Genomic DNA, 22,646 nt, shown 5'->3' on the forward strand with positions numbered 1-22,646 from the left:
CAGAGTAACTGATTGCGTTCCTTGGGAGACTTGAATAAAAACACCTCTCAAAAGAGCTCTTACTCAAAAGCAAGGGCTGTTTGCCCAAGTACATTTTCCTTCTGGCCGATGTAAATCTAGTGCGTTTTTTTTTTCCCGTGCACTGTTAAATCTTTTCATCCTTTCGGAATCAAAGTGACTTCAGGCTTGTTTGCTTTCTCTTTCTTTTTTTCCTGGCTCGCTTTCCCTCGTTCGCAGAGTGGCCCACGGTGCCCAGGGCCACTTACCAGCGGGTCGGTCCTCCGAATCACTGGCAGGGCTCCTCCGGCCCCTGCCGCGGGTGGCCCAAGCACCGGCGGGAACCGGGCAGGAGGCGCCGGGGAAAGGCTCCGGCAACCGGCGGCAGGTTTTCCCCGAAGCTACCACTGGAGGGAGCCCTTGGCCAGCCCGACGGGGCCGGGGCCGCGGCCGGGGCCGGGGCCGGGACCGCCCGGGTAACCGGGGGATGCTCCGGGCGGGCGGGTGGCTTGAGGGCTGAAGCGGTAGTTCTCGGTCATTTCCGTCCGCCCTCCCGGAGTTAAGGTTTCCTACTCGAAACTATTTTAAATAAAAGAGAAAAATACAGTCTGGGGCATGGCGGAGGCCGGGGTCTGTTCTAATCATTTTTGCACTTCGGAGGGCTGGGGTGGCCACAGGCAGCTTTTGCTGCTTTCATGGTCCGGTTTGATCACCTCTTTCCTTTGTTATTTGAGGAAGCCTTTAACACAGCAACAGGGGCTAAAAACAAAACAAACAAACCAACAAACCAAAAAACCCAAACAAACAAAAAAACAAACAAAAAAACCCCACAGAAAAAAGTAATTTTGAGTCTAGCCCTACATTTTACAGCCCATTCTATCATTACTTCCATGGGAAATGACATATTCTCCTGCAGTGACCATTATCAGTTTTATTACAGAAATTTTCTACATTCCTCAGGATTCAGCTGCAGTTGAGCCCATCTGGAGGCTGCCCAGCGGAAAGCAAACACCCGCACATGTCTCTGCACACTGAAGCTGGGTCTGGGGATTAGCAGCTAACTGAGAGATTAGCTTTTATGTCCAGGCACTGGTGCGTTCACAGCACTCGCTACTTGAACCAGCCTGCGTGGTTGGGCAGGGAGGAATGGCTCAATGCAGAGGCCAAGCCAAAAAGCAGATAAACTAGCCCCTAGCTTTCGGTAGGCATGCATCGGGTGTGTCTGGAGGCCCTGTCAGTGGCTTCAAGTTCTGTCTCCTCTTCAGCAGTTAAACCCAACGTGGGAGCTTGCTGATGTGAGCAGAGCAACAAAGGTGCTCTCTAGCAGGACAGCTTGGCCCAAGCAGAGCTGTGCACAAACATGGCTGCTACTGTTTCCGTGGCCTCTGAGCAGCATGGCCAGAACTGACTTGGCATCGTGCTGTGCAGATGTAGCTTGACCAAAGATCCTATTTTGACCATGGGTCTTCATATGGCAAGAATGCTGGCCTGTAAAGGGTTGAAACAACCTTCGGGGTGGTTTGTAAAGGAAGACTGAGGAGTGTGAAGTCAAATCCTTCACCCATCAGCATTCTGAGATGCCACAAAAATATGCAGTGGTTGCAGAGCACAAGGACACTTATGGAGCATTTGAAACTGAGCAAAGATTCTCACTGAAGTGAGGCCTATGATTACGTGTAGAGAACTTTTACTGTCTCCTTGCTTTCTGTGTGAAGAGTTGGAGGTGGGGAATTGGAAGGGGAGTTACTGTACACAGCACTGGAAAAGGTAAAAGCAGCTTGCCCAAAAAGTGAAACTGCATCTCATCTTCACACAGCCTGGGGAACTTCATGCGTGGAGAAGTAGAAGTCAGTGTGAGTATTCAAACCAGTCAGGCTGTAATGTGAGCAGTGAAAGAAAGTGCTGCAGCCAGGCAAAGACATGAATGTAGGTCCCTGGCATGCTAGTTAGCAACTGCCTGTGTTTTCAGGCAAGATTAAATCCAAATAACAGACCATCCTGTTTGATTGTAGCAGGAGATGAGAGCGACACAGAAAAGCAGATGAGGAGATCTATTACAACTCAAGTCAGACTAGAAGGAAATACTGAGACCTCCTCCATCAACTGAGGTGTTTCTTGTCCCAGATAAAAAGCCTCTACCTTTGGCAATAAACCTGAAAGACAAAGAAACATCAAGCTGCTGAAAACAAAGCAGCTAAGCCGAGGTTAAACAGCTAGCAGAAATGCCTATTTGGGGCAGAGGTGACAGCTAGGGTAGTAATACTCATTCGCTTGGACAGATTTGTCTTTTCTTCCATTTGATCCGTGGCTTTGTCTGCTGTGCTTTACATTCCTCGGCAGCTGTAGCACTCACTTTCCACGCTGGGCAGCCAGGGACAGGTCAAGTGTGCGAAATACAGTGGTCTCCTTTGTGCCATAACAAGAGCAAGACCTTGCCCCATCTTGTGTTCCTTCTTCTCTGCCCTCTTCAACAAATTTCTCTTTCCAGCCTGTTGTACCTTCTTATTCTGCCATGATCCTGCTCCTGTATCTTTGTACCTGATACCCACATTTAAAGCATTTGGAATTTAAATTGGCCTTCCCTTCTCTTCAGAAACAGCTTTTCTCAGTCCCCTCATTTGTGGACCTGTGGGTCAACTCCAAGGAAGACTCAGGAGTATAAACTCTTTGGTTGCTATCTGTGGCTCTTGCACAAGATAACTTTCAGAATTGTGCTCAGTGTAAAAAACCATCTCTTTCATCAGTGAAAACACAGCCCCGGTGCCTGCCAGGCCAGCTCTGTAGCTTTACTTGTTTGCCATAGCAGAGGGACGGCTGCAAGCAGATAGGCATGAAGGCACGTTCAATTGATTTTCAGCTGTGGCAATATATCAGCGGTCACCCCCAGGCCCAGGATGGTTGAGTACAGGCACCGAACAAGTTCTCTTCACAGGGGTGAAACCCCCGAGCTCCCCAGAGCTCAGCCTGGCAGTATAGGAGTGCCCTAGGGGTAGGGGTTTCCTTTTACCCCATTCACATTTACTTTTGCTGTCCCAGTGCTGGTCTGCAGCTGGTGGCCCCAACACGGCTGTGCTTTACCGAGCCCCACATGGACTTCCTCGGAGTGTTGCCAGAAGGTGCCTGCAGCCCCCTTCCAGGCAGAAGAAAAGGGTTACATGCGTCATTAACAGGCTGTGTTTACACAGAAAAAACAAAACTCCTCAAAGAACGTGACGTATGCACACAGGGAGGCCAGTTGCCTTTTTTAACACACACTGACACACTTGAAAGCTGCCAGATTCTGCAGCTCATACATGGTATGAGGATGGTGAATTTTTTCATACTATTCAACATTTGCCTGGGTCTGATTTTAATTAAAAACAGATTGAGAAGCTTGGGGGAAAAAAAAAATAAATGAGAATTAGGAATTACAAAAGCCAAACACAAACCCTCTGATAATTGTCGCTGCTTGGAGTTACAACATATGTAGAAGTCGGCAAAACCACTGTCAGTGAATCACCATGGAACGCGTCGATTTGTTTAACTCCTCAGGAGTCGTGGTATGACTCATCCCCAACCTGGAGACCAAAGGGAGGTTTTGAAGGGAAAATGTTGGATAAAGCAGGCTCCTTGCAAAAGAATGAGGACAGTTTTAATTCTAGCCTTTGAGATCTGATTCATTAATGCTCTGCAACATGATTGCAAAACATGGCCGTCCCCATTTGGTAACATGGGGTGCTTGTGTTTAGTGGCACAAATTGCTACTTGTGGGCTGGACAATGCTGAGCTGGACCTTATTTCTGTCACTGACAAGTGCTTTCTAATATTTTGATGTGTTTTTTCATACAGTTTTGAAAACCCAGTTTTGAAATCAGTGTGACTAATTTACAGGCAAAGTCCTAAAGCTGTTAGGTGCTGTAAAAGATATTACTCAAAAGACGGCATCCTTCTTTTCCAGTGGTGATTTGTCAAGCATTGCATCTGATTCACATGGGAAAAGAAATTTTGACTGTATGAGTCACTTCAGTCTTTGGATACGTAACAAAATGTATGGTGTGATTTGATGCATGACTAATACATTTGTGTATTTAAGAGTCTGTGGATGCTAATGGAAGTTACAGAGCCATATCTAGAAAAGAAGACACTTCAGAGTATACTGGTTCATTAACTTTCATCTGTACATAATCAGCTGCTGTTTTATAGATTTAAAAAATTCCTTAATGCTTTGTATGTTTTAAGACTGCATTTTAAAAGTCCCCTACAGTAGGTCTTTGTTTAAACATCCCACTCGTCTGCCGTTAACCATCTCACTGTATTGCAGTTCCTTTGCAAAGCCTGCGCTCTAATAAATACAAATTTTGTTTCTTGCTGGGAGCTTGCCTTCTGCAACCTGTCACTCCCAAATACATTCATGAGAAATTTCAGCCTCCTTTTGTTAATAGCATTTGCAAAGTGACCTTTATTCTCTCTGGATACCTTCATTATTCACAGTTAGTTACTAAGTAACCCATACAAATGCTGCAGGCGATGCATCTCTGATTAAGAGTTGTGCTCTCTGGCTACTCAATGTTGATGTTGTGGGACTAAGGGCCCAAACACTCTGGTAGTGGCTCTGCTCTCCCTTTGAAAAGGATGCTGTTGAACCAAACTTCTGGAAATTTTTTAATTAACAGGGATTTTCTAATGACAACTGAGCTTGCAATAGCAAGAAAGAATGTAGAGGAAAGTCCTTACATTTGTCATTCTCTTTAACAAACAGTTTGCAAGAAATAAGTGAAAAACATTTCTTGATGAAGGTCAATTAAAATTTTTCCCCAATTGGCATATTATCTATATTCCTACTGGTTTTCTTTTCTAATGGATGAAAATTAATTTAAAAATCTTTAGAAAAAGAGGTGATTTAAAAAAAAATTTCAGCTAAAACTGTAACTGAAGTATTTAATCCTTTAAACAAAATAATTAGTTGCATTTTTAATCAATGCAACCATGAAAGTTAGCATTAAATAATTTCAATCCACCCTAATTGTGCATTTCCATGACTAGAATTCATTCTAAGAATTGCTTATGTTAAACTTAGTGAAACTTAGTTCATGTTTTCATTTGCAACTGGTAGCAGTCTGAAACACATTGCTATTGAATTTTCTCATGCTTTGAATCAGTGTTTATCGCTACCATTTAAGATTTTTTTTACACACATATGTTTTTCAGCTCCCTGTTGTGCACCTTCTTAACTCATTTCTTCTCCTTTTCTGCTTTTGGCTGTGTTTCGCAGAGGCACTTTCACGATGTTTGAACACTCATCACATTGCTTTGGCACTGCACTGTAATGAGGTACGTGGGCAGAATGGACCAGAAATTAATTTTGAGCTCTGGGTCCAAGCCCATCTCAGTTGACGTAGGTAACATTATCTTTGTCTCATCCTTCTGCTGTTAGCACTGAGCAGAGTTGTCACAGCATGAAGGAGCCAGGAGAACCCAAAATACCTTCTGACTCTCTTTCAGGTCAAATATAGAGTCACCCAAGTCCTGTGCTGAATTTAAAGCGTTTCCAGTAGTGATGCCAGACAGTGACACCAGTACCTAATTCTGCACCTAACAGAAATGGCATAATAGAAAAAGAAACTTTCAACTGCTCTGCCCGAGGACAGTAGGGCCAGAAAACATTTTCAATGATCCCACCGCTGGCTTTAGACCTGAAAGAAAGGAGTAAGGGCTCTCTGCCAAGTATGTTGTCCAGAAGTCCCTTCTCAGTCAATGATACCTCTTCAGGTGGCCAGGATTAACCCATTAGAGGAAGGATTTACCACTCATTATTACTTAAGCCATGTAAAATCATTTGCTTATGAATCTGTCTGCCTTTAAACAAGAACGAAGGACAAATGCATGTAGCAAAGGAGGAGACACTGAGTCCATCCTCTTCAGAAAACACATATGCTATGAACACAAACCCTGCATCGGCCCACAGCACTGTGTTAGTACTAAACTCTCCTTGGTAACATTGCAAAGACCCTGTTCCTTTCACATTTTATTTGTCATGCTATTATAATTGTTGCTCCATGGAGTAGACTAGAACCTTGCCCTTCATTTCCCAGGAACAGCACAGAACTGCACATTGGTATTGCAACTTAATGTGTCATAAATTGGCTGCTAGGCAGTGTTACAAATGCCAGGTGTATTGTAGTATTTTTCGCCTACAAGGCAGCGCAATTATCAAATGCCAATTTGGGATTATTCTGTTTCTCCACGAGAGGTGACATTCGTGCTATTCGGCACTCGTTGGGATTGCGAGATTGCCTTGGCTTCTGCCAGCAGCCGCCCGGTGCCATGCCTTGCAACGCTGCTGACTCCTGCGGCAGGCATGGGAGGGCTGACGGTGGCTGCAGGTCCTGCTGGGATCAAGCTCTGTAGCAGCGATGTCAAACCACTGAAACTAATTGAAGGGGAAGATGTGTTGATTTAGAAACAGTGCAGGCAGTGTTGCATTTTCGAGGAGCTCTTAAGCACTTAGTCCTTTGGGAGCCAGCTGTGGAGCTGTGGTCTGGATGCAGGCCCTGGCATACTGCAGACACTGAATAGAGATAGGTTTACTCCGTGCTAATATCTGTTTACTCCCGGTGAAAAGTTCCAGCAGTTTTTTTTTCTTGTCTATTTTGTTGCAAAGGTCTCTTGGGAAAGCAAATTTATTCATATATCCATGCTCTGGCTTTGCTTGACATCTTGACTGGTGGTTTTAATTTTCCTTAAGCTGCCCCCACCTACTGTACTGTTTGAAATAAACGGACAGAAAAAGGCAGAAGCGTGTGTCAAGAAAAGAGGGGAGAAATTGTGGTTGGTTAGGTGAGGTGGCAAAGCCTGTCTGAGACGAAGGGAACCTCTTACTGCTGTGCCAGTTCTGCTGGAAAGACACAATAACATTTGATATCGAGAAGCCTCATGTGCAAATCTGGGCTATCAGCCTACAGACTTTCTGGCAACAGGGGTTTCTTTTTTTCTTGAAAGCAGTCTGGTGTCTGATATCTGTAACCAGCCGCTGTGACAGTAATCTGTGACAGTCCTGTTGCTGATTTTAAAATACACCGCTTGCCTCCCTGTGAACTGGGGGCAGGAGCTGACGATGTCCACAGAGTGTCTTGCTATCGCACTAGACAATTACCCCAGAAATAGCTCAGAAAACAATTCTTTTTCCATGAACATTAATTTCTTTGCAGTGACTGGGACTGCTAGGTAGCAGGTCAGAGGGAACGTTGTTGCAATGGTGCATTTGTAGGATTTCTCTGGGCTGTGCATCACCTTGGTTAAAAGAAGGTCGACTTTTGTCAAAAGACACAACCTCATTTCACACTAGACATCTGACTAACTGCAGCAGGGTGACATATGGTGATCAAAGTTAAAGTCCAGACAGGAGATCATAATGATGAGCTTTCCGTCTTGCAGAAGAAACCTCGTTGGACTTTCCTTTCAACATAGGCTGACCAGTTGTCACAACAGTTCACTGTTGCTTAGGCAAAAGTATTTTAGAAAATCTTATGTCCTTACTGTGGACTGATATAGAAGCAGGAGTACTTCCCTGGCATGTAATCCTGAAGTGTGTCACTATGTGACGCAGAGCCACCCCATTACTCGTTTTGTGAACCTTGCAAAATTTGGGACTTTTGGTGTGCGACTGATTCGTCATATCTCTAAGTCTGTTCTAGCACAGGCAGAGGCTATGTGAAAGGCTAATGGAAAATCAGAGCCTTTAATTGTCAGGGTCTAAAACGCAGAGTCAAAAGGTGCTGCCAATGGTGAAAGACTGTATTTCTGTCATCATGCCAGTATGCTGATCCATCAGTGCTGGAGCATGTGGGATACCCGTGTGACAGCTTTCACAAAGTCATACATCAAATTACGGGCATACGCAAGAGTGCCTTTGGAAAAATGGCTTTTGAAAAGCTCATCTTCCTCTGGCTACACATTCAGATTCTGTGAATGGATCACTGCAGATAAAAAAATAGATAAAGAAAACAAGATGGAGTAACGTAAAATTGGAAAAAGTACTGAATAATATATTCAGGGTGGTGGTTTATAGTGCATCAGGTAGACAAACACCTCTCCCCAATCTCTTCCTCTTCCATTCACTGTTACAGTGTTGTGGAGTGGTAAGAAGTTCTAAACTGGTAATTTCTAAATTTTTTTTGAAAGAATACAACTGTACTTGTCAGGAAAATCAAGGCAGCTGACTAGAATTTTGTCAAAAGCAAATGTTACTCTCTGGGGAAAAAGACAGGATTTGGCTTTGGGTCAGGCTCTAGAGCCTTATGGGGAGAGAAAAGGCAGTGTTTATTTTTGTTTTCTTTCACCTTCAACCCAAAAGGATGGTGAGGACCATGGATAACTGTGTATGTCCTGAGGCAGCCAGCCCAAGGTGATTTCATTAGCTTCTGTTCAGTGGATATAAACAGCCAAAGCAAAGGAACAACATATGAACATCGTGAAGTCCAGGAGGACAGACAATGCCAGAAGGACCTGAGGTCATTCTGGCCAGCTTATGTTTACTTGCTTCCAGCTCGTTTTAAATTATGTTACTAAGAACATAGGTTTAAAGTACGTTCCAAAACCAAGGGAGACAAGCAGTAAAAAAATTGCATATAGCAAGTGCAACGTGAGAAGTCCAGTGACTAAGTAGTGAAAGTGTCTCATCACAAAACCAAAGCTGGCTGCTTGAGCATTGCTAGATGAGTGTGAAATGTTTCCCCAGTGGGCCCTGATATGGGGATCTGGGCCACCAGGGGTAGCCAGATACAATTCTCTGGCAGTACCAGTCTTATGTGTCACGAGCTACAAAAGCTATTCCTCAACCATGAGGGCCTGGAAAGCAGATAGGTGAGGGTGGACACTGTTTCTTACAGTGTGTAAAATGTGTCTGTGTAAAGCTTACAGCCTCTATTTGTTCTCCTGCCATGAGACTTTGGGAGGTTTGGAGACCGGTTTGCATATGTGCTTCTGATGCTGTGAATCCCAACGTGGATCTGCTCCTGATATAGATACAATGAGTAGACAACTGATCATTATTCTCACATGAAATACTGCAAGGTATTTGGATGAGTCCATTTTCTTGCATATCCTATAGCAACACCCAGATTGTCCCAGTGATCCAGACTGGTGGAGGAGCATTAACTTGCACTTTTTGAGGACGCAACCCACCAAACAATAGGAATGTCAGTAACTGCAGAGTTTTTATCAATCCAATACATAACAGAAACAGGTAATTATTTCAGATAACAGATAACTATGGACCAAAATAGTTGTACACCTCTGTTACTGCACTGTATAGACTTTTCCTCATAAATCATATGTGTTGAAGACTTGTCAATAACAACAAATGGTCTTCAGGCTTTACATAATAGTATTTGTTAAAGCCTAGGTATCAGGGAAGGGTTACTAAATTGCAGAATCATAACAGTTTCTCTCTCACACATTCTCTTGACTTTTCTCTACCATTTGCTAATCAATCACTACTCTTTATATCCTAGTCCTTTCTGTTGCTGCAAATGATCCCTTCTGAAAATGTAAGGAGAGGCAAAGAAAATGTTTTCCTTCGTTTGATCACTACCCTTCTGAATGTGATTTTTCTCTCCCAGTGGGTGGTTCTTTATCACCAAATTTATGCCAGTGAAATGTGCATACACACAACATCCTGAGCTCATTCATGGTGGTAGGACCCAGAGACCTAAGCAGGATACAGGGCCTTTTCATATCTAGGTCATCAATGTGCAAATAAGTAGGTCAGTAAGGAGTGGAAGTAGGTTATCCAATTGTTATGTGGGGTGAGGGGTGCCGATCCACTTCTAGGGTGCGTTTCCAGAGCACAGTAAAATAGCATCACAATTGACATTGACATTGACTGGTGTCCCCCCTGGCAATCTCCACGGAGATGCCATGAAATAAATGGACAAGGAAACAAAACTACCCTGTCATATGGGAGAGGGCACACCCGGGTCTCGGCGCAGGCATATTGGGAGAGCAGCATGTAGCCTGGCTGTTGAAGCTTTTGCTTTTCCATCCATTCTGTGCCGGATTAATGGACAGAAAAAGGACTTCACTTTCCAGGGCTTTATTCTGACACATTTCATCAGCACTATCACGTGAGAGTACATATAAGACAAATAGTTTTATCCTATTATGTCAGAACAAATTGCAGCCTGCAGGCCTGATTCTATGCTCCATTATGCCAGTTTTACGCTGGTGCAATTTTACTGAGCACTGATCAGCACCACCAGACTAAAACCAGCGTAACAGCATGAAGATGCAGGGTCTTCATCTTCCAGAAGATGGAAGATCAAGCTTCCAGGCCCTGCTGCATTAATAGCGGTGCTGCTAAGTACAGCCTCGATGAAAAGCAGAGCCAGATACTACACTTTGAAGCTACATCATTTCTACAGCAAGGAACAGAAAGATGTGTTCATGGTATTTGTGCAATAGTTGTGTTACAACAGGTCCTGGTTTGGCTCTGTCAGGTTTCTGTGGCATTGCCCTGGGAGGCACAGTTTACGAGGACCCAATGACTTGTTCCCACAGCTCTACTGGGTTGATGACAATTTAGAGTGATGTCCCTCCTCAGCTCTGGGTCCGTTTACCTCTCAGCCCCAGACAAAAGCATTTCACAAAGTGTTTGGAAGAAGGTACTTCTGCAGTGTCCATTCTGTGATTTCCTCGTAAGGGAAAAGCTGCTCAGTGTGAGGGGGAGAGGAAGCAAGAGAATGCAAAGCAGATGCCATGTGGTGCTTTGTAAGAGCAAAGACTCTTGAAAATTACTACTAGTTGTTTTTTTTATTGGAGTCCTCAGAAGCACCTGAGGATGAGGAATGTCTGGATTTGCAAAGCTGGTCCAATTTGTCCTGGTTTCCCAAGTTCCTCCAGGCTGGCCCTATGCATCCAGTGAGCTTGAAGAAGGAGGAGGAAACGGTCAGATCATTTCCCACCCACCTGGCTGATGTAGTTTCTTTGCTCATCTTCCAGTGTGCTATATCCCCATCCAGGCTGATTTGGATCAAAATCAAATTGAAACAGGGCAGGGGTGGGCGGGAAGTGAAGCCATACATTGATCCAAATAAATCAGACAAATGAGGTATGTTCCCTTCGCCTCTCTCTGGGAATAAAGTCTGTGTTTATATTTCAGCTTTTAACTGAATTATTTTGAAGTACAAATGCATGTGAGCTCTTAGCCTTTCAACACCTACAATGAGCTTCAGCTTGCCCATAAAGCCTTCTGGAGAGTTTGACAAGAGGAGTAAATGAGCAACACATGCAGAAGAGGGGAACTGCAAATGCCATGTTAAGCAAAGTCAAAATATAAATGACTATAGTGATCTCAGCTGTTTAAAAAAGACACTGAAAAGAACCTAGAGTGCTTTAAAGTATTTTTTGATAGGAGTTTCTTTAGTACCTATCCCTGTAATATCTGTTTATTCCATTCAATAGTCTTTCCCTTGCTCTCTCTAGTTTTTCTAGACCTATCTTAGGCCTGAAGAGCCTTACAAACATTGGGAGCCCTACTGTTATCTGCAGTTTCCTGGGTGCAGTGTAACATGTGATCCAACAACATCCTTCCTCTCCATTTCCCATCTCCCTAGATAACAGCATTCTGCAAAATTCACTTCTGTTACTATTCAGCGCTTCCAAACCCCCTGCTTTTTCCCTTGCTAGGAGCTGGAATCTGCTGGTATGTGTAACTTAGTGTGATTCCCTTCGATTTTATGAATTATCTGTTGGCTTTGTGTGCAAAGTTCTTGCATTGTAGCAAAAAAACCCCTCACAATCCCTCATCCAAATGTAAGATAAGAGAGTAACTGAGTGTGGGTGCTTGGAAATGGCTTGATTTTTATCAGGGAAATAAGCATTCTCAGAAACCTTAGTTGAGCAGCAGCATGTGTCAGTGTCCCCCCCCCCCCCCTTTTTACTTTTCATCTGCTATGTGCTCACTGACGCAGGGAGGCATGGGCTACAGCTATACTAGTAAATTAATGCTCAGGACCACGCTCTGGACTGAAGCCAACCGTGTCCCTATTCTTAAACTCTTCTGCCCTCCAAAACAGGACAGCTGCATCCAAACTGCCTAAAGGGAGTGGTACTTGGCCTACCCTGACTGTGCCCAGAGACAGTTTGGGAGGCAAAACAGTGCTGGTCATGGCTCAAATGATTTAACAAAGTCAAGCACAAGTGCCAGCAACCAACTGCAGGTGTTCCCTGCCTGAGACTTCAGGTCCAATGTAGATTTTAGGACGTCATTGCTGTACACTGCAGATCTTGGTGTCTACTCAGAGCCAGGGAGGCAGATCTTAGGAAAAGATAGTGAGCTAAACTATGGTGCCACATACCCTAACAAGATGTATGTATGTGGATTTAGCTATAAATTAAATTATTCTTGTGCTTAAGCAGCTAAATTCACCATCACTAATATATAAAAAGGGATCGTGTTGACACATTTGTAGGAAAAGTCTAAGTGTGACTCTGAGTCACATTTCACTTATACTCGCATTTCCACATAGCCCTTTCACAGTGCTCCTGCTCTAGGCAGAACTTCCTATGATTAGTCATCCAATTCAAACTAATTGCTGTAACAAGAGAAGTTTTCTGAGTGCTTGCAGAAAAAGCAATGACTTTTCATGGGCTGTTCGCTGTCGTGACATTTCAGGAGAGACAACAAAACATACAGAAAAGAAAGGACAGACTGTAAGGAAACAAAACTAGGGAAACATTTTGATTGCAGAGGAAGCTGGCTAGTCAAACCTGTGTATGATACTGGTTATCTTCCACTTAATTTTGGATGTTGGATATCGGATAGTAAGACAAACGTGAAGAAGGCCTGCTAGCAGGCGGGACTGTTTTTATGGTGCATCAAGCTGTTTGCAGAATAACCATGAAGAGTGTATTAAATCAGTACATTCAGGAAAGCTCTGAAAGGCAGAGTTGCATCCTCACATGTGCCTATTTCATGCACTTACACCCCGCCCTTTTGTGTTAAAGGCATTTGTGCATGCGATTTCCTTGTGCTGAAGAAAGAGTATATATTAAGCATGCAGTGAGGCAAGAGAAGGGCAGCAATATTGGAGGTCAGCACAGGGGAACCTCAGTAGGCAAAGGAGACTTTGAACTTCCAGCAGCCATTTCAAGCCAGAATTATGAAAAAAAAAAAGATACTTTGGACACTCCTCATGCAGTTTTACAAGCTGAGAGAACGAGCAAGGTATCTGATACACACACAATCACATCTACACATTTCTCTACCACCATGCAACAATTCATTAGAAATCCACAGATTTTTTTTTTTAATTGTTGGTACTCTCATAGTGTTTATGAGTAATAAGAATAGACCAAGAATAATGATGTTACTGAATTAGCATGCGCATACCAGGACAAGAGAAAAAGTCCTAGCTAAGCAAAGAATATTTTTGATAAGGTTTTCATTAAAGTCAGTTTTCTTACATCCTTCTGGTGGGCTATACAGCGTAGTGCTTGGGCAAAGAAAGGAACTAATTCCAACCCCCCCAAGCTCAGTAGCGCGAGATATCTGTTTCTCCTCACACCATTTCTGAGTTAGCTCCATCTCTGTCCAATCACATGTTGGTATGATTTTGTATACAAGTTATGGGGGTAAATTATACATTTGGGAATGACCTTCCCTGTTATTGATGTGGTAAAACTCTTTCTCAGAAATCAGCTGTGTGATCACGAATGGCACACAAATCTTGGAGGTCTTTATTTGTATGTAGTCTGGAGCTTAGATGATAACACTTTGCAACACTGTCTTCTTGAGGCTTGGAAAAATCCCAATCATTTAGCCTCAGTAACTGCATTTGCAAAGAAAGGTTGATTGCATTCACCTAGTAGCTTCAAGAGTGTCGTGACAACTGGTTATTCAATGTTTGCAAAAGGATCTGATAATGAAATATGCTCCAGGCTGCTTGTGTCCTGTGCATAAAGCATTAGATTACCTTAATACAGCATTAAAAGGCTGCCTGTCTCCAGGGACTGTTCCCCCTAGATGTAATGCACACCTGTAAAATGAATGGCCAGAAAGCACTATTGCTTTTTATAACTCCCTCAAAAGCATGTGGTTCCCCCACCAGTGAGAAAAAGCAAAGGCTCTCAGTAGGCAGAAATAGGTAGAGGTGTCGTATGTTTGTTTCCTACTCTTTGGTGTTTCCTAGCATTTGTGGTTTATCTCCAGAAATACTGAGAGGCTGTGGCTAGGATCTTCTGGAGACAAAACTCACCAGCCTTTGCTGTTCTTAGTTCAGAGACTATACCCTTGAGGAGGCCAGTGCTGACACACTTGGCATTTCAGTCGTTGCTTCAAGCTGTCCCGTGTCAAACCAAACTTTGCTCATGTATGGAAAATGTGTTCAAACCATTTAGCTCCTCCTGAAACCATTCAGAGCCATGCAGAGGGGTGTTCTTGAAAAAAAATACCCAACACCCAACACCCAACATATCTTAATATTTATATATACATAATGTATCTTAGTATTTCTATATCTTAACATTTATATATTTATATGTGTATGTAATTATTAACCATCCTCTTGAGAATTGAACAGAAGGAAAGCCTAACTTTTATAATGAAGTGAGTAACATACACTCATGTGACAGTTTATTTTCACTATGTGGTTGGGGGGGGGGGGGGGGCAGGGGGAGCAAAAACCCCAAGGGGCCTAAACTACTCCCAGGTTTGGAACTCAAGCCAACATATAATATTTAAGGCTGGTGTTTTTCAAGAGCTTCCAAAATGCATACAAGATGGAAAATGAAATATGCAGTTGAATCTTGACAGGTTTTTTCAACAAATGCAGTTACTAGCTGCAGTGATGAGGCTGTGGTCTATAGCAAGGATGATTTTGCTGGAATTCTGCAAGGGAATGGATCTGAAGGAGCTGGAGGAGAGAAAGCATCTGTCCTAGTGGGTTATTTTCTGGGTGTCTGCTGAACCCTCCCTATAAACTTGTGTTGTATTTTCCTAGATTCATTCACACTTCCCAAAACAGTTTAAGTAGGTCCTTTTTGTGTCCCCATCACCTCCACATCCCTGTATTGATAACAGCTCCCTCAAGCCAGTTCCCCACTACCTCCAGCTCCTTCACAGGTCTTCTACCTTTACTTATCCTGGCAGCTGAGCAGAAACAGTGTGTTTTGTGGCTTTTTCAGAAGCCATGTAGAAATTGCTCTTTAGGCAGCCACCTACATTAGTGCTAACTGACTAACTGTTTCTCCTAAATCCCTTCAGAGCAAACAAACCAAATGACAATGGCTGCCTTTCCATCACTAGCAGCATTAATATGGCCACTTCTCTATCTCCTCCACAGTTTTATACTAAATGTGGGCAACTTTGAAATCTCTTTCACTGCATTTGTTTGAAACTGATTAAAGTTCAAGAGGTATTGCAAGTAGCAGCACTGATGATGAGGAAAAGTGATGGACAGGCAGGTAGACAGGAGTTCACATAAGTCTTGTTTCCTTAGGAACCAGACTGAATGCAAATTAGAAATGATAAAAAAAAAAAACCCTTCTCGCTTGTGCTTTGTGGTTAACAGATCTGGTTTTTATGTTGTTGCTATGGGTTCATTGTTATTGTGTACTTCATAATATAATAGTAGCAAAGAGGGTTAGTGCTGAGAGATAAGACGTAGGTCTGTTGTTGTCACATCAACTTCCATGCAGTCCAAGGGATATGATGCTGTGCTCTAATGAATACTGACTTTAAACCCCATAATCTCAAATTAACATGCACAGCTGACTCGTGGTTAAGAGAAAGACAAGGAATGTGTGCTGGTCAGCCCTGGCCCATGAGAACTACCAGCAGGTTCCAGTCCTGCTACATCCAGAAAATTTTTAATCAACATCATCTTACCACAGCCCATTCTTCCTCCTTGCTCCAAAATAGGAGCAAAATGGAGGCCAAGTTCTCCTCTCATTCACATGGTCCAGACTCATAAGTAAAACATACCCCATGTAGACTTGTTCTTGCTTTGTCTTCTGTCTCCAAAAGCTGTGTATGCTCAGCTTCAACCCTCCCACTCTCTGGCCGTACGTTGTACTTATCTAGTGTCCCTCTGGGTGTGCTTGGTGCTCACCAAGCCCTGGGTGGAGCACAGCAGCCGTGATCTGCCTTCTCACCAAGCCCTCAAAGTGGCCTGAAATTCTCACAGAGCCTTGGGGTAGTTCTGCTGGAATGTCAAAGACTTAGTAGCAATGCTCATTTCTACACAAGCTGTGCCTTGTTGTGATTTAACCCCAGCCAGCAACTAAGCCCCACACAGCCGGTGGGATGAGGGAGAGAACCAGAAGAGTAGAAGTGAGAAAACTCACGGGTTGAAATGAAGGCAGTTTAATAAGGAAAGCAAAAGCCGCACACGTAAGCAAAGCAAAACAAGGAGTTCATTCACTACTTCCCACCAACAGGCAGATGTTCAGCCATCTCCAGAAAAGTAGGGCTTCATCACGCGCAATGATTACTTGTGAAGACAAATTACACACACGAATGTCATAACTCTGAATGTCCTCCCCTTCCTTCTTCTTTCCCCAGGTTTATATGCTGAGCATAACGTCATACGGTGCGGAATATCCCTTTGGTCAGTCAGGGTCAGCTGTCCCAACTGTGTCCCTTCCAAACCTCTTGTGAACCCCCAGCCTGCTTGTTGGTGGGGTGGTCTGAGGAGCAGAAAAGGCCTTACTCTGTGTAAGCCCTGCTCAGCAGTAACTAAAACATCCCTGTGTTACCAACAATGTTTTCAGCACAAATCCAAAACATAGCCCCATACTAGCTACTGTGAAGAAATTATCCCAGTCAAAACCAGCACAGCCTTCACAGCAGTATCGATCTTTTCAGAAAAGGGAGAAAAATTCACTTCTCCCAAAGGAAATTCAGATCTTTTTTCTGCGGAGGGATACATTTGCTGTCTGTGAATATGTGAGAAGAAAAACACTAGAAAAGAATTTTAGTCTAGAATACATTACTTAGTCAAGAAGAAACAAATAAGAACTGATAATGAATGCCTGTAACCTGGTTATTCAAAGGTTTCTAATTGAAAGAGGAATGACATAATGAATGATTAGAACAGCAAAGGAGACAAAAACTTGGTAAATTAAGCTCAGTGAATGTAAGGGGAAGATAAAAGGCAGTTGCCTACCAAAGCTCTGTGTCTGACGACCTAGCAGTACCTTCCCTCCTAAACTCTTGGGGACTGTTCTCATACCGACTCCTCCTCCTGGTTCCAACGATGAAGGTGCAATTAGCTGGCAAGTGTGGGCTGTGAGTCACTGCATGTAAAACTACCTCCTTCATGTGGAGACTGATGTGTGAAAAGGATCCCAATGTCACCTAACACAATTGGTCAGTGCCGTGAAGTGTCATCTCTGTCGTGTTCCCAAGGCCTTCATTTGCAGTCCTAAGTGTGGTCCACTACTGCTGCTCAGGATGTGCTCTAATTACAGCACTGGCTGCAGCTTCCAGCTTGCTCCTAGTTTCCTACCAAACACTCCTCTTCGAACCCACTGTCAGCCCTCGTCTCCTGCCAGCTCCTTCCTTTAGGAAGTCCTTGTGCTATCAAGGACTCCATCAAACTTTCCACCAGAATTATCCACATGCCCCCCTTTTCCTCTGAAAATCAAAAAGGAAATAGGTACTCAGATTTCATGGTGATGAAAACCCCTATCAAACCCCTAAGAAGGAAGGGAAACAACTAAACCAGCCTGTCTGTCTTTTGCCAGCCCTCAAAAGGCCTAAACTGACATCTACAGCATGAACCTAAAACGCAGGACCAGGAAAATTGAGTCTCTGCCTTAATTCTGGATCGCCTAGTGTAAATCAGTAAAATTCAGATTCGTGGGTCACACACAACTAGATCCTTGTTGTGGTGCTCTATGATTGCCTGCTTGTCCTGCAAAGCAACAGCACAGACTGGCACAACTGTTTTAAAGGCTCTGTTCCTCATCAGGATTTAATTATGAAAAATCTGCCTGATGCAGAAACTTGTGGTCTGGGATTCAGTGATACAGGCTTATTATGCAAAGGGATATCAGCCTGCCTCTCAGACACGTAGTGCTGACTATTTTCTCTGTTCAAGCACTCTTCTGGAGCAACTGTTGACAAACAGAAGAAATGTCACTGCTGGGCAGCTCCATGAGTACGAATGCTACAGCACACAGAAAAGAGCAATAGCATAATTTTCCTGTTCCAGGAAGAAGTTCAGTTGTGTATACTAGGTTGAGCTAGGACACGTAGCAAAGTTCTTCAATATGTGCAGTCTTCTATCTCTCAACCATGTCTGTATCTGTCCAGGGTGGTTCGTTTTGTTGGGTTTTTGTTGGGTTTTTTTTTCACTTTTTAAGTAATCATTAGCTTTTGACATGCACACAGCCTTCTACTTCATGTGTACAAGCAGTCAGATTTTGCAAGACACTTTTCCTACATTTTGCATTTCCTGTGCTGATAAGGTTCAGAGATAGTGCCGGGATAAGAGGCCTCCAAAGAAGCTCTGTGTGTCCACACCAAGGCTTATGTTGGCAGTTTAGGGCTCAACTCTGGATGACATCTTGTTCAGGACAACACGTAGGCACATGCTTCAGTCTGTTAAAACCTGGAACCTAATTAGAACACACCCTTTTTTTGAGCCATAAGTGAAGCAGTGTAAAAACCAAGTCACAACTGCCTGGCTCTGCTATGACTGTAAATGCTGTGACAGATGGGAGGGGGGGATGAAAACCATGGAAATGAGTGGTAATATTATACATTTTTACCGTGCCTCAAAGTTCATGCCAAAAATCTGGGCCAGATAGTGTTGATTGTACGAAGAAGTGAGACCTTGTTCTAGTCAGTTTACAAAGCCATGTCTATGTGAACAAAGATATTTTTAAGAAAGCATTGATTATGCATTTTCAACTAACCTGTTAAACATGCTTTGGCACTTATTGAGGACTTAAAGAAAAACTAATCTGCAACATTAGTCATATGACATTGCTTATATGCTTCCTTTATAGACAATAAATATAGCTCTGAAATTGCAAGGAAGAAAGTACAAATGCAAAAGTCCCTTTAAACAGCATGCTTGTTTTATAAAGTTAATGTATAAAAAAATCATCTTACTGTATAATAAATCTGCCCTTCATTCTATTTGAAGTAATGTCTGCTGCTATCAAAGGAGAAAGGGGAAATTACCCTTTTCTTTTTCCTAGCAGTAAGGGGCTAATGAATTCACAGGAGAAATGGGTTTATATACTGCCCACTGTAACAACAGGAATCAACAGAGATGAAGAAAAGACCAAAATGAGCACAGAAACTAAATGCTGACACGTAAATGAAGGGATAGAGAGCACAGTCACTTTCAGGAGCTGTCTTGCAGGTTGGCATGTGCTAATATAATAAGGCAGGTGGAGACTCTGTTAACACCCTGCTGTGGAAGATAAGATATGTTGTGACTGCAGTATCTTTTGTACCACTGATGGTATCAGCGCCAGCAGAAGCGTTGGTCTCTTTTTGGTTAGGAGAGAGGGGTTGTGTCAGTAGTCCTGGCAGTTCTGCCACTTCTGACTTGAAAAATGCTAATGTCCAAATGTGATAAAACCTTGAGAAAGTCTTTGATATGGAGACTCATCAGTCATCTCCCCATCAATGTTTTGAGAATGTAAGTACGTGCTAAAACACAAAGTTTTGGTATCTCCGAGTTAAATTGTTATCTCTAAGTGAAATTAGCGTCTTGAAGGAGACAAGGGGCCTGGCCTTGCCTTTCACACAGTGAGCTTTTAAGTAGAGCTTTTGGAAACTGTGAAATTAGGCATGACTTTGTGTGTTCCAGAGGCTGCCATTTCCTTATCTTCCCCCTCCGTTGGTGCCTAACAGAGCAAACAGATTTCACCAGAGGATGCACTCACATAACGGTAATTTTTTAAAACAAAATGCTCCTCTTTGGGCTTAAGATAAATCTGATTTAATTCTATATAAAACTGCATTGGCTTTACAGGCTTCAAACAAGGGCTTCTGAGGGTCATTTGACGTGCCAGAAAAGAGCTAGCATCCCAGATTGGCCTTGGAGTGCCGGTTTGTTGAAGACTTTGACCAGGTCATTTTCTGTGCAGGCGCCGGGAGTTTGAGGAGAGGAGGACCTGACAGGCTTGGCGAGCCTCTCCTGCCTGAGGGAGGGCACACTGGCTCAGGGGTGTTGTGCAGGGGGTTCCCTGAGAGGCTCCACACACGCTTCGCTGTGCACAGCTCCCTGACCATCTTGGCTGGTGCAATGGCTAAAGGACAGAGAAAACATTTTCGTTCTTGTATTGTTTGCGTGCACTAACAGCCAGGGGCTCTGAAATAATACAAGACTGGTGGCAAGCTAAGCCACGCATGCAGCAGGGTGAGCACAGTGGGCGATGGATGGTCCTTGCAGGAAGCGCAAGAGACTTCAGATGAAATTCAGCAGAAATTAGCCTGTGTATTAAAGAGCACGATGTCATTGCTTTCATTTGCACTGTCAATGCAAAGAAGTGGCTTTGTTTTGCAGTGATATAGTCCTGGATATCTAGTCATATGGAAGATATAAACTGAGAATAATGCCACGGCCATGAACCTTGTCTGAGGTCAGTCTTGCACGGAAGCATGAACAAGAGGGGTTTAGGGAGCTTCATCTTTGCTGCACATTTTCTCTTTGAGTCCATCAGCTTCCTCTTTGAATTCTAGCTTTTTCTGCTGTTTTTAGTGATAAAGCTGCAGAACAGCTCCCTATTTTTATCTCTTTTTTGAGAGATACCTTTAGTTCTTTACATGTAACATCTTGTCTTAAACTGTACTTCAGCTATTTTGACAATACGTAACTTCTCTTTTAGTAATTAATAAAAGCTACTTGGTGAGTGGGGCAATCTACTTTTTTTCTCTCCAATTGTCCCAGCTCTTCTTCTTATAGCTTAGAAGATCTGCAGATGTTACTCACCAGGCCTCTCAGCCCCACAGCTAGGTCAGCTCCTGTCCCTTTCCACACCTGCACTGGAACTGGTGGGTCCTCTGGGGTTTGGACGTGTTTTGGATGGCTTTGCTTTCCTTCTGAAAGCTTCTGCCTGGTGAAGCCCCATCCCACTGATGTGAATGAGACCAATGCAGGTTTCAGTATAGGTCTTCCAGATGCTGAGCATGGCCCTAATGGAACTGTTATCTAACTTTTATGTCTTTGTCTGTTTTCCTCTGTATATACTTAGGCTTGTATCAAATGTTTAGTTTTATCTTTCCAAATTTTTTCATAATTTATTTTTGAAATCTCATTTTTCCTTAAAACTTTCAATGCCTAAGCTCAAAATATTGACATATGTGTATATTTGTATCTGCATAGTGTACAGAGACTGTCAAATGAGTTTTCATAATTTGTTTTTAAGGGTAAAAAATGCAAAAAGGAGGAAGATTTCATATCAACACATTGGAAATTACAAAGGAATTAATTAATACAACATCTCATCCACAGACATCCGTGTGTTGAAGATGCTTCTTTTCTTAGGAATTTTTACAGTGCTCTGTCAGCTTTGGACATCTCTTATCTTAACATTTAAAAATGATTTTCAGTCTGAATATATGTTCAGAGCAAATAATTCTGAAATTACATTTCTGCAGGATTAGGTGAAGTTACTTATCCTTTGTAGTAGTTTTATTAGTGTGGCTAGTGTCGTTATTGTGCCAGCATCATCAATAATTCCAATACAACTTTTTAAAGTATCTTTAATATAGACGCGTGAAGGCCAGCCAGTAGAGGGGGCACTAAAGACAAAACGCTGGTTTGGTTATTATGTATCAGATATAGGCAGGCTATTCTAAGTGTGTTTGTGTGTGTGTGTACAAAGAGTAGGAGAGAAACATTTTTATATTCTTTAATTTACCTTTACTAATTTACCCTCAGTGAAAACGTGTTCTGTCTTAACTACAGACAAATACTCTTAGAGACTGTGTTTCATTAAATATGTTGAAAGACAGTGTATTTTCAGAGGATATATGGCATTGGCCATCTGATGGTTTGCATCATCTGTATGATTGTCCAATAACAGACCTAGAAATTGTCTTTGTGCTTCTACACTGTATTGATGAGAAGAGCAGGAGGGATAGAAGGGAACCCAAATATTTCAGTCCCAGGCTCCTGACTGGCAGAATACCATGAGTTTATGAGTTGAAATCCAGGGAATGGCCAGTTCCAGAGTCTGTATCCCTTGTGCTGGGGATGTGAGGGTCCCAGAAGCCTCCATAGAAACAGGCAGAGGTAGACTAAATGATGTCCAGCTGCTGCAGCTGGGTAGAACATGGACGGCTGCTGGAGAGCAGAGAACAAAAATAAAGCAGATGCCCAGAAGCCAGGCATGCAGGGAGGTCAGGAGAGGACACATAAAGGATTTCACTACTTAAAGGGAGAGAGAGAGATACTTGGAGGACAAGCAGGAACACCAACCACTGAGAGAAAATCCACACAAGCACTGACTCTGTCAGACATGCTGCTCCATAGCAAACCAAAGGGAGGAGGATTAAAGTGGTTAAGATCCAAGAAACATCTAACACAATGGTTTCTTGAGAGGGAAAACCAAGGAATACAGGGGGCAAAGGGGGAACTGAATATTCTTACAAAAATAGCACTTTATTGTGTACCTTGGGAACTTGGTGTGCATGAGGAACAGCC

This window comes from Leptosomus discolor, chromosome 2 (genome assembly GCF_034619465.1).
Source record: "Leptosomus discolor isolate bLepDis1 chromosome 2, bLepDis1.hap2, whole genome shotgun sequence".
Taxonomy (NCBI): Eukaryota; Metazoa; Chordata; class Aves; order Leptosomiformes; family Leptosomidae; genus Leptosomus; species Leptosomus discolor.